Raw genomic sequence first — 16,671 nt, forward strand, 5'->3', positions numbered from 1 at the left:
ATTGGGGAGATTACAGAAAAGGTCTAACTAAAAAATATAGTGACCGAGTTGATTTACAACATACATTTTCATTATAGACTGTTATGTCTTTCAGCGTTCAGTCTGCAAGCCTCTGTGAATTTATTAATCGCCACCACAATTCTCTATTTGTAACTAGTTCTGTGGCCTCAGTTCTATATCTCTTATTTTTAAATTGGTAGAAAATGAGTCTAACCGTCATCATCTTGATATCCCTCTACTTCTCTTACCCTCCATAACAGAGTTCATTATTCTCCTAGGTAACCTATTCTCCTCCATTCGCCAGACATGACCCCACCACCGAAGCCGGGTTATGGGTACAGCTTTATTCATCGAGTTCATTCCTAACTTAGCCTTTATCTCCTTCAATCAATTTGTTTTTCAATCACTACTGATCTGCATTTAGGGCAGTAGCCCAGGTGGCAGATTTTCTATCTGTTGTTTTCCTAGCCTTTTCTTAAATGATCGCAAAGAAACTCCCCTTCCTATAAACGAATATTTGCCCCAATTTGTCCTCTTGAATTCCAACTTTATCTTCATATTGTGATCTTTCCTACTTTTAAAGACGCCACTCAAACTTATTCGTCTACTGATGTCCTCCCACGCCATCTCTCCACTGACAGCTCGGAACATACCACTTAATCGAGCAGCTCGCCTCTTTTTCCCAAGTCTTCCCAGCCCAAACTTTGCAACATTTTTGTAACGCCACTTTTTTTGTCGGAAATCACCCAGAACAAATCGAGCTGCTTTTCTTTGGATTTTTTTCAGTTCTTGAATCAAGTAATCCTGGTGAGGGTCCCATACACTGGAACCACACTCCAGTTGGGGTCTTACCAGAGACTTATATGCCCTCTCCTTTACATCCTTACTAGAACCCCTAAACACCCTCATAACCATGTGCAGAGATCTGTACCCTTTATTAACAATCATATTTATATGATTACCCCAATGAAGGTCCTTTCTTATATTAACACCTAGGTACTTACAATGATCCCCAAAAGGAACTTTCACCCCATCAACGCAGTAATTAAAACTAAGAGGACATTTCCTATTTGTGCAACTCACAACCTGACTTTTAACCCCGTTTATCATCATACCATTGCCCACCGTCCATCTCACAACACTATCGAGGTCACCCTGCAGCCGCTCACAATCTTGTAACGTATTTATTACTCTGTAGAGAATAACATCATCTGCGAACAGTCCTCATTCCGAGTACCCTCCTCTCATTGTTCCCACCTCTTTGTACCACCAATCTTTCTCGCTACTTTCATGTTTGTTACTTCAAGCTTATGAATACGATATCCTGAGTCCACCCAGCTTTCACTCCCGCAAAGCGAAGTTGATCTGGAAACAGACTGATGTAACGATAGTTTTATACAGGAGCTGACTTACTTCGTTTGCGACGGCTATATACGAGAACTAAGTAGATCCATGGCTACCCTCCATAGTTAACTCGTCAACATCTTTCTCCTTGACCCTGGAGACCCTGGAATGAACTACATTTCTAACAGGGTGTCTCTATCTTGAGTCTGGTCACTATGGTGTGACAGTTGCCAATAACATCTTTGTTACTGCTCTGAAGACGATCCTGGTCGCAGGTTCGAAACGCGTCAGCATATTATAAGCATTGCAGACCTAATATCTCCAAAATCAAGTATTACAAAGAAAAATTTTAACTTCGTAAGTCAAATGGTTTTAGGAAAATGGATATTTTTGTCATCAGGACTCAACCCCTCCCCTCCCAGACAAAAACCCTAGGGGTGTACTGTTTTACTACCACTTCTTATTTAAAATCTAAGACAAAGAGGAGCAACCATAATATGGAATTCTAATTTCTTGATCAAACTGTTTCAGAGGAATTAATCATTTTGTAATCAGGACTCCCAACCCCCTCCCAGAAAAAAACCCCGAGGCGTGTATTGGTTAAAGACCACTTAACATTTCAAATCTAAGACAGAGGAGCAACAATCATGAGTCATTTCAATTTCTTAAACTGTTTCTGGGAAATGAATATTTTTGTCATCAGGCTTCACCCCACAGTCAAAACCACGTAGGAGTGTGTTATTTTCAGACCATGCTGAAATACGCGTTTCAATATTTGTGTTCTAAGTTTCAAGAAAATGCGACCAAACTTTAAAAAAAATACAAACGTGTATACCCCCTTCCTCCTTTTACAGGTTGATTTAAAAAACATGTGCTTAATTATTTACATTTTGGAGTATTTTTGCTAAGCTTAAAGACAATAGACAATAGGCGGTAATTTAACAGCCACGGTATCCCCTGCCTGTCGTAAGAGACGACTAAAAGGAGTGTGGACTGGCGACCACGGGGCCCTTAGCTGCGTCCTGGTATTGCTTCCACTTAGTTGTGCCAGGCTCTTCCCTTTCATCTTTCCTATCCGACCTTGCTTGGTCAACTCTTGTTCTTGTCCGACCCCGACGATATTATGTATGGAGACGTGAGGGAGCCTTATTTTCACGCCCTTCGTGCCCCTTACCTTAATATCTTAATTTTCTAAGTGTCGGATCCCTTCCATTTTTTCTCTCTGGTTAGTGTTAAATAGAAGATGGTTGCCTATTTACACTTTCTCTTAAGACAATAATCACCACCAACACCACATCTTAATGGAGGGAGAAAGAGCTTTATCAACAGGAGTGTGTTAACTAATAACAAAGGTAATATTTGGGTTGGACGAGACAAATTAAAATGAAACTTGAATTAACATATCCTAAATGCAATGGTAATCATTCTGACGTAAAGTCAGCGGTAGGCCTAGTGTCGTAATTAATTGATGAAAAGCGGTTGTGCGGCTCGGAGCAGTTAGTAGATTACTACATGGAATGACTTTGTTTACGCACTGTGGAGATATCTGCACATGAATAATGGGAAACATACAGGAACAAAACGTACCAGCATACCCGACAGATTACAATGAATTGACATATCCTATCTTTAATGGTAGGGGCTGCCTGGCCGAGGCGGTAAAGGCGTGCTCGGTTCGCCCGGAAGGACGTGGGTTCGAATCCCCGTCAGGAAGTCGTAAAATTTAAGAAATGAGATTTCCACTTCCGGAGGTGCATATGGCCCTGAGGTTCACTCAGCCTACACCAAAAATGAGTACCAGGGTAATTCCTGGGGGCAAAGGCGGCCGGGCGCAGAGCTAACCCCTCTACCCCATCAAGTGCCGAGGTTACGGATAGTGGAAGCCTTTACCTTCCACCCCTCCAAGGGCCTTCATGGCCTGTAGGGAGATGACTTTGCTTCCTTTTATCTTTAATGGTAAGAATGCTGACGTAAAGTCAATGTAGTGTTATAATTAATTGCTCAAAGATGCCTGTGCGGTTCGGAGCAGTTAGATGATGACACAGAATGACCTCGTGTACGCAATGTGGAAATATATCTGCAGAGTGGCTCCTCACTGTATAACATTAATGAAATTTTAATAACACGTAAAGAACTTCACGCTCTATAAACCTACTCTACTAAGGCGTACACTACAGGATGTAACAATAAAGTGCAGCAAAACTTTCAGGACACAGTCCTCTCACCTAGAAAAATGAAATGTTTTATGGACATGGATCCGGAAACGCTTTAATTTCATGTTAAAATTGATTTTCTACACCTCTACATAGTATATCAATTATGAGAAACACACAGAAACGGAACGTACTAGCATACCACATGAAACACTTTCACATGAAATGTTCTCACGAGGCTGAGCGAATCCCGTTTCAGCCGGAAATCCAGAATTAAAAACGCTAAACAAGCCGGGAATCTAAATCGAGACGTGTGAGTAAGAAACACACACAGCATACCCGAAAACCACTAAGTGATAATTCTCTAATAAATGTTATGATCGTTATTAATTCGTAAGGAACGAGATGGCTGATCGATAAGAAAATCTTCAACGCACTAAAATAAAAAAGAATAACTGTACTCAGGGAACAAAACAGATTTATAGACGTATGTAATGCCATTAACTATGCATTCTCCTATATAAAGACACGAAAAAGTCAACTAATTCATAACTGCACAGCGAGTAATCGCATTTCATGATGCCACCTGTTATAAATATTGTAGGCCGATTACAGAAGAGTCGCTTGGAGTGTTAACTTCTTAAGCGTTTAGTTTTTTTTTTCTCCGTAGTATATGAATCAACACGTTGACAAGTGTTTATAAACGACGTCTCAATTTGGTGATTGTACTTTCTTACGATACCCTTATCATAAATCTTGTGTACGTGTGAAAGAAAAAATGTCGATAACTAGGGTTATGACTGGGTAGGTGGTAATTATTCAACCCGGAGGTTGAGGTAGGTGTCCTGAGAGTCTCCGTCCCAGTATTTTCTTTAAAAATTGGAAAATCATGAGGTAAGTCATCCAGGAAAGCTGCTATTAGCTTTTGGATTCAATCATCGGAGAGTTAAAGACTAGAAAACCCATAGCACACTACGTCGTTTCTGGTAGTACATGGGCGTGACCTTTTGACAAGAACAGAACGTCGAAATTGTTTTGCAAGAAACGTAGGAACGTTAACTCTAAGAATTTGCATTTCAGCAGAAAAGGAAACAGGCTAAGCTTGCAAGTTTTACGTTTCTCTTGATACCTTGATCATAGCAACGGGACCTCGAGTTTTACATAATATTCGAACTACAGAGACGTGGCTCTTCATTTCCAAAACCCCACATGATTTGCCCGGGAACCGACCCACAACTGTCTTGGTGAGAAACCAATGTGACGACGCCACATGACTATCATGTCCCTTATTATCATTATTTAGTATTATTATTATTATTATTATTATCATTATCATCAATGTCCAAAAGTACAGGGTATCGCAACATCGAACCTTCTTCAGCTTATTCCAGTTATTTCTGGGGTTGCTGAAGCCACCCAGGCTCATTTTGTATTTGGCCGGGGGTTTAAGACCAGATATCCTTCCTTACACCAATTTAAAAAAAATGAAAATCTCACTCCAGGATCGACCAGGATTCGACCTTCGGCCTTTCGGGTCGGAAGCCAACAGCTAAGCCATTGAGCTAATCACGCCCCCGTGTGATGACCCCCATTAACCTCCCATTAATCTGTAATAAGGAACAAAAGAAATATAGAACAGAATCGAACAAGTCGTTATCAAAACTATCGTAAACATAACTTTGCAGTTAACTTTTGTCACAAACCTGAGACACTTAAACGTACAGCAAGTTCCAAATAATTATCAGAGTTTGAAGGAGGCTGTAGGATCAAGAGAGGACGCTATGACACACAGATATAGGCTAATGCGAATCATATTGGTCGTGAAATCTCAACTATGCGTCGATGCTGTAAACACTCCACACCCATCACCTTGATTCTACACAACATACACAAATGCACGGCAACACTGTTCTATTTTAATAGCAGCCACAATAATCCATACAGATTAAAGATTAGTACTATATATGAAATGTCAATAAGTACCGTTCTCGCAGTTCAGGAATACACTGAATTCAGACCAGCATCTCTAAGCAGACGTCCACTAATGCTGCAGCGCCATACTGTTTCCCTCCACTGAAGACTACCAGTAGGAAACAACGGTGCTCCGTTATACGAGTACTTAGGCTTGGTGGTGTTTATAGTTGCTGATGACTGACGCTTTCCTGATTAACAAAATTCTGGCCTCGTCACATGGCTTACTGACAGTCGTCATAGTGCGAGATCATATTGGAATTGTAGTTCACCTTCCGAGATAATGGCGTGTGGCCTCCGCGGATATCGAGTGTAGGTCCTTCGAGTTGTCACCTTATGGGCGACCTGGATAGGGCGCTACCTTTGATGGATTCTAATGCCACTGAGCCATATGAATTAACCAATGAAAGTTAAAATACTTCACCCGGCCGGGAATCGAACCTGGTACCCCTTGGATCAAAGGTCAACACGCTAACCCTTTAGCCATGGAAGATATTATAGGGGATATTAACAGTTTATCAAATCAGGGCATCGTACAACCCGTTTTGGCATTAACTCTTGAAGGAAGTCCTTCACCTGGACAACGCTCCACCAAGCGCTATAGCAACAACTTATACGTTCTTCGAGGAGTTCATGAACGTCTTTGCCCAGTACCTTTCTCCAGATGTGCATGGATTTAGTTCATACTTCTTCCTGCAGAGCAAGAGAGCGATTAGAAGGAGGATGTCTGACACCAGCGAAAGCTGTGATCAAATGCATAGCAAGATGGAATGTTTATGAAATAACACTGATCAGGACGACATTCGTCATCTCTTTAATCGTTCAGTCCAGCAAAGCTAAGTAGGTCATATTACATACTGAAAAGAAGTTCAAGACAATTTATATTTCTACTTTTTCTTCTTCTCTTTTTTACAATTTGCTTTACGTCGCTCCGACACAGACAGGTCTTATGGCGACGGCGGGACAGGAAAGTGCTAAAAGTGGGAAGGAATCGACCGTGGCCTGGATTAATGTACAGCCCCAGCATTTGCCTGGTGTAAAATGAGAATCTACGGAAAAGTGACTTCAGGGCTGCAGACAGTGCAGTTCGAATACACTATCTCCCGAATGCAAGCTGACAGGTACGTGACCCAAACAGCGCGGCCACTCGCTCGGTATTTCTACTTCTATAGCCGAATTAGATTTAAAACGTGCTTTGAATTCCTCACAGTTTCTGAACACAGCAATTTCATCTCATGACCTAAGATTTTTCTTCATTTTCACTTGGTAATATCCATGTTATACGATGAGGGAGCTCTCAGGGCTCTAAAGATGTACACAATTTCGTATAGGCCTAGTGTTGTTTGATAAACATTTATTTTGTGTTACAAAGGTTATTTAAAATAAACTTTGGTTAGAGGTCCTGTATTTCACTAAGTTGTCCTTACATTCTGACTGCTGGAGTAATCAAGCTGCCTTCTTCTTCTTCTTCATTATTATTATTATTATTATTATTATTATTAACAACGTTTTGCAAATAAATGCAAATTTAATTAGCATCACAGAAACTTACGGACTGATAATGTTACTTACATTACTTTTAATTATATCTCATAGATATAACAATGGCACTATTTAAATGAGGCTACTGTATAAATCCGCAAGAGTTTCTAATTAAATGTATCAACCTCGCAGCAGAGCAGCACAAAAACATCTCTGTTAAGTTGAAACCTCACGTTCTGTACTTCAATAAGTTCTTGAATGACATTACGTTAGCAACGAGTGTAGTTTGTTTAAAGTAAAGACACTACAGTACTCAAAGAAAAAGAGAGCAAATACAAAGTGTTTCTAACGGAAAATAGCAGAACTATGGGAGCAAACTTACACTCTTGTGCACTCTGAAGGTAATCTTTCGTGGTTTCTCCCACTTCAATTACATGCACGTAACCTACAGATCATAGCCCCAATAACAATAACAGCATATCAGTACACACCACAGCCATGTAGGTGATCAGATCGATTTCATTCGCACACAAGTGTATGATACAATTGACCTACGTGAACCAGAAGTTCTCGCCACTGTGATATCTACGGACATAAGGGGCAAATAATGTGGCCGTTATGGTACAAAGGGTTGTTCCGTGGTTTTGTCCTTTCAATGCCCGAAAAAACATGCCAAGATTGTAACTTTATAAATCCTCTGACCGCTTCCTTCCCTAATTAATTTATGACAAATATACTCATCACAACCAACATGCCGTCAGATAATTCTCTGATGCACTAAGTATCCAGGGCTAAATACTACGAAGTAGTAAGTCTAACAAAAAGCAAAAAAACTTTATTATTATTACGTAAGACATCATCATTTGCTGAGAAGTGAAGAAGGGAGAAAGCAAAGAACCGCAAAATAGGCTGGTTAAGAATTGAAAGAAAAAGTAAATATGTCATGTAAACTAGAGCAACGTTTAAGAAAAAATGAATTCCATCAACATAAAACTTACAATTATTCGTCTGTAATCAGAAGTCTACTGTATTATCTACTAGTACTGCGATATAGAAGGGACTGCCAAGCCGAGGCGGCACAGGCGTGCTCGGTTCACCCGGAAAGACGCGTGTTCGATTCTCCGTCACGAAAACGAAAAATTTAGAAACGAGATCTCCACTTCTGGAGAGGCACATGGTCCTGAAGTTCACACAGCCAACACAAAAAATGAGTACCAGGTTAATTCCAAGGGGCAAAGACGACCAGCCATAGAGCTAACCTCTCTGTCCCATTTAGAGCCAAAGTTACTGATTACCTTCCACTCCTCCAAGGGTCTTCATGCCCTGTACGGAGATGGTTTATTTGCACTGTGATACAGAATAACCTATCAACTACTTATGCTATTTCCGTCGACTATTCCTGTCTCGCATTAACTTTATATTCAGTTGTATGTAATCTTTGCTATGTTATACAACAGTCTCGTCATCACTCCAATTTCCATATACAAAAAATAAAGAAAGACTATCGAACGTTCTTCATATGAGTATTTTATCATTTTTGCAACAGAATACCATACGGATTACAAATGTTTTAGTTCATTAAGTACACAGAACTTTCCGTGACTTTGACGTTTACGTAACAAGAAGAATCACTGTGAGCCTTTAAAAGAGGACTCAAGTTGTACTCACGATCCACAGTGGATTAAAGCACGCATATTTATAAATATATATGGTCACTTTCAACACAGCAGATAAACAAATAACTCTTGAGAAACAGGTGGACGTAACCGGCACAGAGAACACTTGCTGAGGTATACACACCACGCGCCAATGGCCGCGACTACCGACTGAATAGCCAACTGGTATGTTAACAGGAAGCAGCGACTGCACCGGTTTCACTCGTCCTACGAATACCCGACGACCTTCAGCTGGCGAACTACAGGCAGCGAGCGATAAAACATGAAAAACGTCTTAAAAGTAAAGACCTATTTTCCAAACATTCCTGTTTGTGAAGCATCTAATGTATATAGGGCTTGCATTTTTTCGCTAGACGTTCCATAAAGTCTCTATAATTTATGGTAAATAAATAAATAAATAAATAAATAAATAAATAAAAAGTCCGCTCTCGAATTTTATATAAAGAACAATAATAATTGCTAGTTTTCAGCTATAACCGGTAGTATGGAAGAGAAAGAACCCCAATCACTGCAGAAAGAACAAATACCAATGAACACAATAAATAATAATAATAATAATAATAATAATAATAATAAAGGTTCAAGGTCAGAAAATTCTATACGTGTAGTCTTTCAAGTAACGTAATGTTTTTAATACCCCGGAAATTCATTATTAATGATATTCTACATACATTTTATTAAATTTTTACATAATACCGAATACGGAGAACACTAATAGTAACAAAACAAAGACAATTTAACTTTCCCGAGTCTGATGTGGACTCATGAAAATGTTAAATAATCAGTTCAGATAAACCGAAAATTCGGACTAACGAGATTTAGATAAACGGACTTCAACTGTATTTAATCGCATAACATGGAAGAACTTGCAACAAACTACGTCATATGAAATCACCCTGTATTATGTATTTAGCGGGTTATTCTCTTAATAGTTTTTATTCTGCAATATTGATCGAACTGACTACCACGTACTCTCCCAAAAAAAAAAATTAAAAATTAAAATTGAATAAAATATTACTATACGACAGGTGGCAAACTGATAAAAGCACGTATTCTATTAGCATTCGTTACAAACATCATCCACTGAAAGACAGTAATGACATTTTCAGCATTTAGAATTCAAGAACTTGAAAGTTTACAGAACATTAAAATGCTCACTTCATTTTTTTCCCGCTGGAACTCTTGTCCAAGTACACTAGAAACAGTTTACTGATGGATAACAGTTACCTAAAATTGAAAATTAGGAAAAAGAATCGAAAGTGGGTTCATGAATTTAATGAAGAACGAATTACTTTCAGAGAATCCCATCGTTTGCACAGAGATGCAAGACTTTATCGCGATAAATTTTATGATCACTTAAGAACGACAAAAAATACCTTTGACCTTTCAAACCCTGCAACTGAAATGTGGCGTCAAGTAGCAGAGAAGTATTGGGAGAAATTCAATTTTCCGAATTATCTAGGAGCACCGTGCAGCGAACACGTGGAAATTAAATTTCCGGCTAAATCACGCTCTTTATATAATAATTATAAAGAGTATTTTGCAATATTGTTACAATTAGCATACACAATTAATAATCGTAACAAAAGTGGAGTAAATGTGTGACAAATATAATTGATAAACAGAAATATTTACTTCCAAGCCCACTACTAGCCTGCAGAGTGATATTCTTCATGTTACCACCCTCCATTGGCAAAATTATAAACCGATATGACAGAGTCTGGGAGATTCTATGCACTTTGTCACAAAGTGTCCGGCTACGTGGCTAAATGGTTACCGTACTGGCCTTTGGTCACAGAGTCCCGGGTTCGATTCCGGGCAGAGTCGGGAATTGTAATCATAATTAGTAAATTGCGTTGGCACGGGGGCTGGGTGTATGTGTGTATTTATAATCATTTCATCCTCATCATGATGCAGGTCATCTACGGGCGTCAATTCAAAAGACCTGCACCTGGCAAGCCGAACTTCTGTCTGTACATTGCTGAGAATTTAAAAAAAATGTATTTCCGTATCGGGCGTGTTCACAGTAACAAGAAAACGCATTTTTAAAATTTTCCGTCATGTATATCTGTATGTAAGCTCATCATGAGAAAATGGCTGAAGAGAATTTAATGAAAATAGGTATGTAAAGTCTGGGAATAAGGTACTACAGTCTAGGATATAACTAATTTCATTAACGCTGGATACATGGTAGTTAAGGGGGAGGTGTCTAAAATGTTATTTTTAAATACCTATGTTACACTGGTCCTAACGAAAAATATTACACAATAAAGGTTATAGAGAATACAGGTTCCGATCATTTATGTCTTATACAGTTTTACCATACTGACTATGATAATAGAATTCACGAATTTAGACTTTTGTTGCTTAGTCCATATCAACGCCGAGCATTGCTAACACGGAAATATTGTTTAATCATGTTAACTGGTGGTGGTTTTCGTCATGATTGTCTCAAAGCGTAAAACCGCGTGGTCATCGGTCCATATCGACAAGAAAAATTATGAAGATTATAAAAATGAGAAAAAATCGTAACGGAACGATCGTTTGAAGAAAAGGACAAGAGGGAGTCATAAAAGGACTCCCTTTACATTAGATGCCCTAATACCACAGAGTCGGAAGAAAACTAAATTTGAAGGTCTACCATATCGAAAGCTCACGAAAGTGATCAACAATAACATTACTTTTATCATTGTTGCGATGTGATTTTGTCACTTCTGCTGCCGATAGATGGGATTACTGCTGCGTCCCGAGTAAAACAACTTCCCTAAATACTGACGGAACTGGGGAGTTCCATAACTTTCCACAAGTACGACGTGTACTTCAGCTAGTTAACGCTAAACAAAGAAATGAAATCGCATGCCAGTTTCAAAATTTGTTACACACGCTTTACCGCGTATGTTGTACCACGCTGATTTAAAACTGGTCAGTTATTTTCGAAGTTACCACTGCTATTCATAAACTATATACCAAAAAGTACACACCTGTGTCCACATAATTACTACTATACTACTTGTCAGAACAAACAGCTACAGAAACCCCTATTTTTTAACAGGTTGCGTTAATATTTGGAGAAATGAGATTTCCACTTCCGGAGGTGCCCATGCCCCTGAGGTTCACTCAGCCTACACCAAAAATGAGTACCAGGTACCAGAGTTAAAAGTCAGGTTGTGAGTTTGTAACGTTCCAGACGTTACAGTGTAATTATGTTAATTTTATTATGTGTAATTAATTCAAGAATTTAACGTCATGATATTTATTTTGGTATGTAATTGTATTATAATTCATGTTTAATCATTTGCTCACTATCATTTCATTACTTTGTAACTACGACTTGTAAACGAGGGCTGAATATTCTAATATTCACTTAGATTCTTGCGACATTTGTTTAAAATTAACTTGCAGTAGATTTCCTCTATATTGCTACGTCACCGAGGAGGGAGAAAGGACAATTTTAGACATCAAGTTCTGGGAAAAGCGAGCACGTGTTCACGCGTCCCAACGTAAGCTACCGTATTTCGACCAGAATTATTCAAACGAATCAACGCCTATATTTTGAAAGGAGCGTCATGTTGCCATGGATAATGAGTGAATGGACCAATAGAAGAACAGTTAATATCAGAGTTAAGACCCGTCAACTCTAATATCTGGAGTGGGGAGAGACATGTCATCTGATTGGACCACGTGTTGCGACCTGTAATTAGCACCAGTAAAGGTTATAAAAGGGCATGCTGGAGCTCTTGGCTTCATCTCTACTACTGGACTCTGCTGCATTCTTCGGTATTATTATTCGTTTGATTCTGCGTTAGCATTCTACTTCATTACCACAACGTGGTACTTAGAAATTCTGAATGAGGGATGTAGAGCCACTCTCATCAGTAATTACGTACAGCACGGCTACAAGACCGGTTCGAACCAGTCTAAGTCAAGAGGTAGTATTAATCTAGATAGAAATGAAACTTCAGAGAATATTTTCAGTAAAGTTGGAAGGATTCTTAATTGAGTATCCTCTCCAAATAACCCAAGGTGGTTCTGCTAACTATGACTTAGGGCTTATCTCCAATATGGGATAGAGCATAATAGGGAGTGTTAGTTTTGAAGTCATCTTCCAATTAGTGGTGGGTGCAATTTGCAAGGCAGGAATGGTACTTCGCTGCAGATGAAGAGATATCAAAGACGACCGATGATGTTCCAGCTACAAGGAGGGAAGCCTTCCAAGGACCAGCAGAACAAGACTAAATGGTGAGCAAGCGAGTTAAAGATATTGCAAGTTTTCGCGAAGTAGAGTCATTCAATTTTTTTGTTAAATTCATTTTCCATTTTAATTCAGTTCTCGTTAAACCGTCGTCATTTATATTAAATCTAATAAATAGTATTTTTCTAGTTTACCTTAAACAATCTGCCTTAATTAGCCTTTTGATTTTTAATTCTCCTGCTTAATGATTAGTGCACTATCACCTCACCCCTGTGATAAGAGTCTGTCCAAGCTTGATTATAAATTTTATCTTTAAGTCCTCAACTTAAAGATTGGCGCCCTTTGCTTGCTTGGTTGCATTTCTCATTTGATGATTGTTCTCCGAGAGGGGAAGTCACATAAATGGCGCCCAACGTGGGGCGAGAAAATCATTAAGTACGGAGCAGTTAATGACAGTAACGATATCAGAATTCGTATTATGGGCAAAATTTGGATATCCACGTTTCATTAAGAGTGTTTGATTGTGGGAAGGGTCATGGCTGATCAGACGAAAGAGGAGAGGATGTTGCGCAGTGGACGGGCGATAAAAGGCAATAATGTATTGAGTTCAGAGGAAGAGTTGTGTAGTCTAGTAGAGGAAATTGAAGATAGAAGTGTAAGTAGTATGGAGAGTGAAGGCAAGCAGAAAGAAGTCAGTATGGAGTCAGATGATAGTAGGATGGGGGGCGAAGCGGAAGTAAACACTAACAATGAAAGTAATAATAATGATCAGTTAATGGGAATGATGCAATTAATGTTAAGTAAGATAGAGGACAGTAAAAATGAGCTTAAAGGTGAATTAGAACAAACTAACACTAAAATTGAGAATATTAAATATGAACTTAAAGAACAGTTAGAGCAAACTAAAGCTGAATTAAGCAGGGAGATGAGGGAAAATAAGGAGGAAGCGAATCGGAGAATGGACGAACACAGTAGGCAGTTATGCGATCTGGTGGTAAAAAATGAACATTTTAATAAGCGATTAGAGGACCAGAAAAGCGAATATGTACGACAAGGGAAAGAGGTAGAAGAAAAGTTTGCGGAACAGAGAAGTGAATTCTTGGAATTAATGGGGAAGGAAAACAACTCTACTAGGGAGGAAGTAATGAGGCAGGTCACTAGTATTGATAAGAGAGTTGAGACTCAAAGAGGGGAAATACGGATATTTAAAGACCACGTCCAACAAGAGATTGACACGGTAAAGCTTAGAATAGAAGATGAGACCCGGGCAAGTGAAGAAAGGTTTGCGATAGCTGAAGAGAATAAGATTGAAATTAGGACATTGAAAGAGAAGCAGGTTAATTTGGAGAGAGAAATTGATAGGAGAGACAGAGATGTAGAATGCCGGATAGAGAAAGCAGAAAATAAGTTAAAACAGGTGGCAAAGGATAAACAGGTTTTCACGGGAAGGCAATGTCTAGGAAATAGCTACATTAGGGAAATTGAACTACCTAAATTTAATGGGAAACAAACGAACCCGCTAGATTTCCTTAAGATGATAGAAAAACGGTTTGAAAAGCGTCTAGAGGAAGGGTCTATGGACTGGGAAGACGTTATGGAAAATATTGACCATGCTTTTGTAGGAGAAACTCGGTCTTGGTTCATGGTATATAGGCAGACGATGACGAACCTGAAAGAATTCAGAAATAAGTTTAGAGAGAAATTCTGGAATGAAGCGATACAAGCTCGGGAGAGAGAAAGGGTGGTATTTGGGAGGTACAAACAGCATGAAGGAGTTACTATGACCGAGTACTTCCTGGCACATGTCATGATTTGTCAGAACTTAGATGGTATAACCGAGGGGTCTGATGTAGTAAGACTACTTTTAAGACATTTTCCGGACAGGGTGAGAGAAGCGGCCTGCATGCAAAAAGTTGGTACTATTCAGGAGATGGAGAACCTATTAGGCAGTTTTGATGCGTTAGGTAACCTTAGGAGTAGAACGGAGAATATTCAGAACTTTAGTCATCACAACGGAATGAGACATAACGGTAGAACACAGAATCACGAAGCTCGCAATCAGTTCAGACCTCAGCAGAACAGCAGGAGCGGAGCACAGGAATATAGGACAGGAAATTCCCAACGGAGGCCAGAGCAATGTACTAATGAGTCCAACGTCAATACACAAAGGGAAACTTTAAACTAACTAGAGGCTGTAATGTTAGGTCAGAATTCCAGCCTAGTGCGAAGGTAGCGAAGTGTCTTGCCATGAAAGTGTTACCATATGACCTCGATGTTAGAGACGATTTGTTGTATGAACCCGAGCAGAATAATGGAGATTCAAGTAATAAAGTAGTCAATCCCGTGGTTAAATTGAAAGTTTGGGGGGCGTGGGTTAAAGTTTTGATTGATTCTGGTAGCCAAATATCATGTATTAGTTCTCAGTGGTATGAGTCATTAGTGAAACAGGGTATTCAGTTGGAGGAAATGCCTGTTAAGTCTACTTTCATCATTACGGCTGTTGGTAAGAAGTCTATGCAAATTTGTAAACAAGTAGCTGTCCCGATCTGCATTAATAATTTTATTAGCGTTCAGATATGTTTGGTAATTCCGCATTTGATATTTGATCTTATCTTGGGATCTGACTGGTTAACGTTAAAATTGGCTCAGTTAAATTACAATGATCTTATGCTAAATTTGAGGTGGAATAATGAGGATATCAAGGTCAAGTTTGAGGAGGAAATTCAGAGGAAAACGGAAGTTAGTACAGTGTGGAGAATGAGAGAGGTTTCTAAAGTAAATGAAGAGGCTAGTGAGGGCCTGAAGTTGTGTCAGTTGTGGATTCATGAGGATAAAATATGTGGCTTGAAAGAAGCCGTAAGTAGAAATGAGTTGAATGAAGTCCAGAAGGACAAGTTATTTGAAGTGTTATGTGAACACGTGGAGATTTTCTCCGAGAAACCTGGTGTTACCCATCTGTATGAACATTCTTTTTCTGTGCTGGATAAGACTCCATTCAGCGGACCGCGATATCCGATACCACACAAATATGCAAAAGCTGTAGAGGATCAAATTCAAGCTATGTTAGCAGACGATGTGATTGAATTATCAAACAGTCAATATGTTAATCCCTTAATTGTCGTGCCTAAGTCTGATGGATCAATACGTTTGTGTATTGATGGCAGGGAGATGAACCGACGTATTGGTGCTGATCAGTTGAGATCACAAACCATTGAAGAGTTGATACAGAATTTTCAGGGTAAGAGTTGGTTTTCTACGTTAGATCTTAGGAGTAGTTTTTGGCAGATACCTTTAAGATCAGAAGACAGGCCTCTTACTGCTTTCAGTTATAAGCATAGTTTGTACCAATTTAGGCGTGTTCCTTTTGGGACCCGTACGAGTTCGGCAGCTCTTATTCGCGCACTTAGTATTGCCTTGGGAGATGATACTGGAGATTATGCTACTATTTATATCGATGATTTGGTTATAGGATCTAGTACCTTTGAAGAGCACTTGGACCACTTGGAAAGGGTTTTTTCTAAATTAGAGTATGCTGGTTTTACTCTGAAACTTGACAAATGTGTTTTCAGTAGACGAGAGGTGACTTTTTGGGGCACCGTGTATCGGCAATGGGAGTGACGCCTGAGAGCACAAGAATTGAAAAAATATTGAATACTACGACACCTAGAAATATTAAGGAGCTCAGATCGTATATTGGTGTATGTAATTTTTTCAGACGATTTGTAGTGAGATTTGGTAACTTACTAGAGCCATTTAGAGAACTATTGAAAGCTGGCAGTAAGTGGGAATGGACACAAGATCATGATAGAGCTTTTCTAAAATTAAAAGAAGGATTCAGGCAGGCGGTTGTTTT

General features: G+C 39.2%; 1 protein-coding gene across 1 annotated transcript in view; it reads right to left on the reverse strand.

Annotated features, from left to right (window-relative positions):
• Lrrk (Leucine-rich repeat kinase) overlaps positions 1 to 16,671 on the reverse strand; it is a 483,935-nt gene that overhangs the window by 335,657 nt on the left and 131,607 nt on the right. The gene's annotated exons all lie outside the window — the stretch shown is intronic.

This window comes from Anabrus simplex, chromosome 8 (genome assembly GCF_040414725.1).
Source record: "Anabrus simplex isolate iqAnaSimp1 chromosome 8, ASM4041472v1, whole genome shotgun sequence".
In the NCBI taxonomy this organism is placed as follows: domain Eukaryota; kingdom Metazoa; phylum Arthropoda; class Insecta; order Orthoptera; family Tettigoniidae; genus Anabrus; species Anabrus simplex.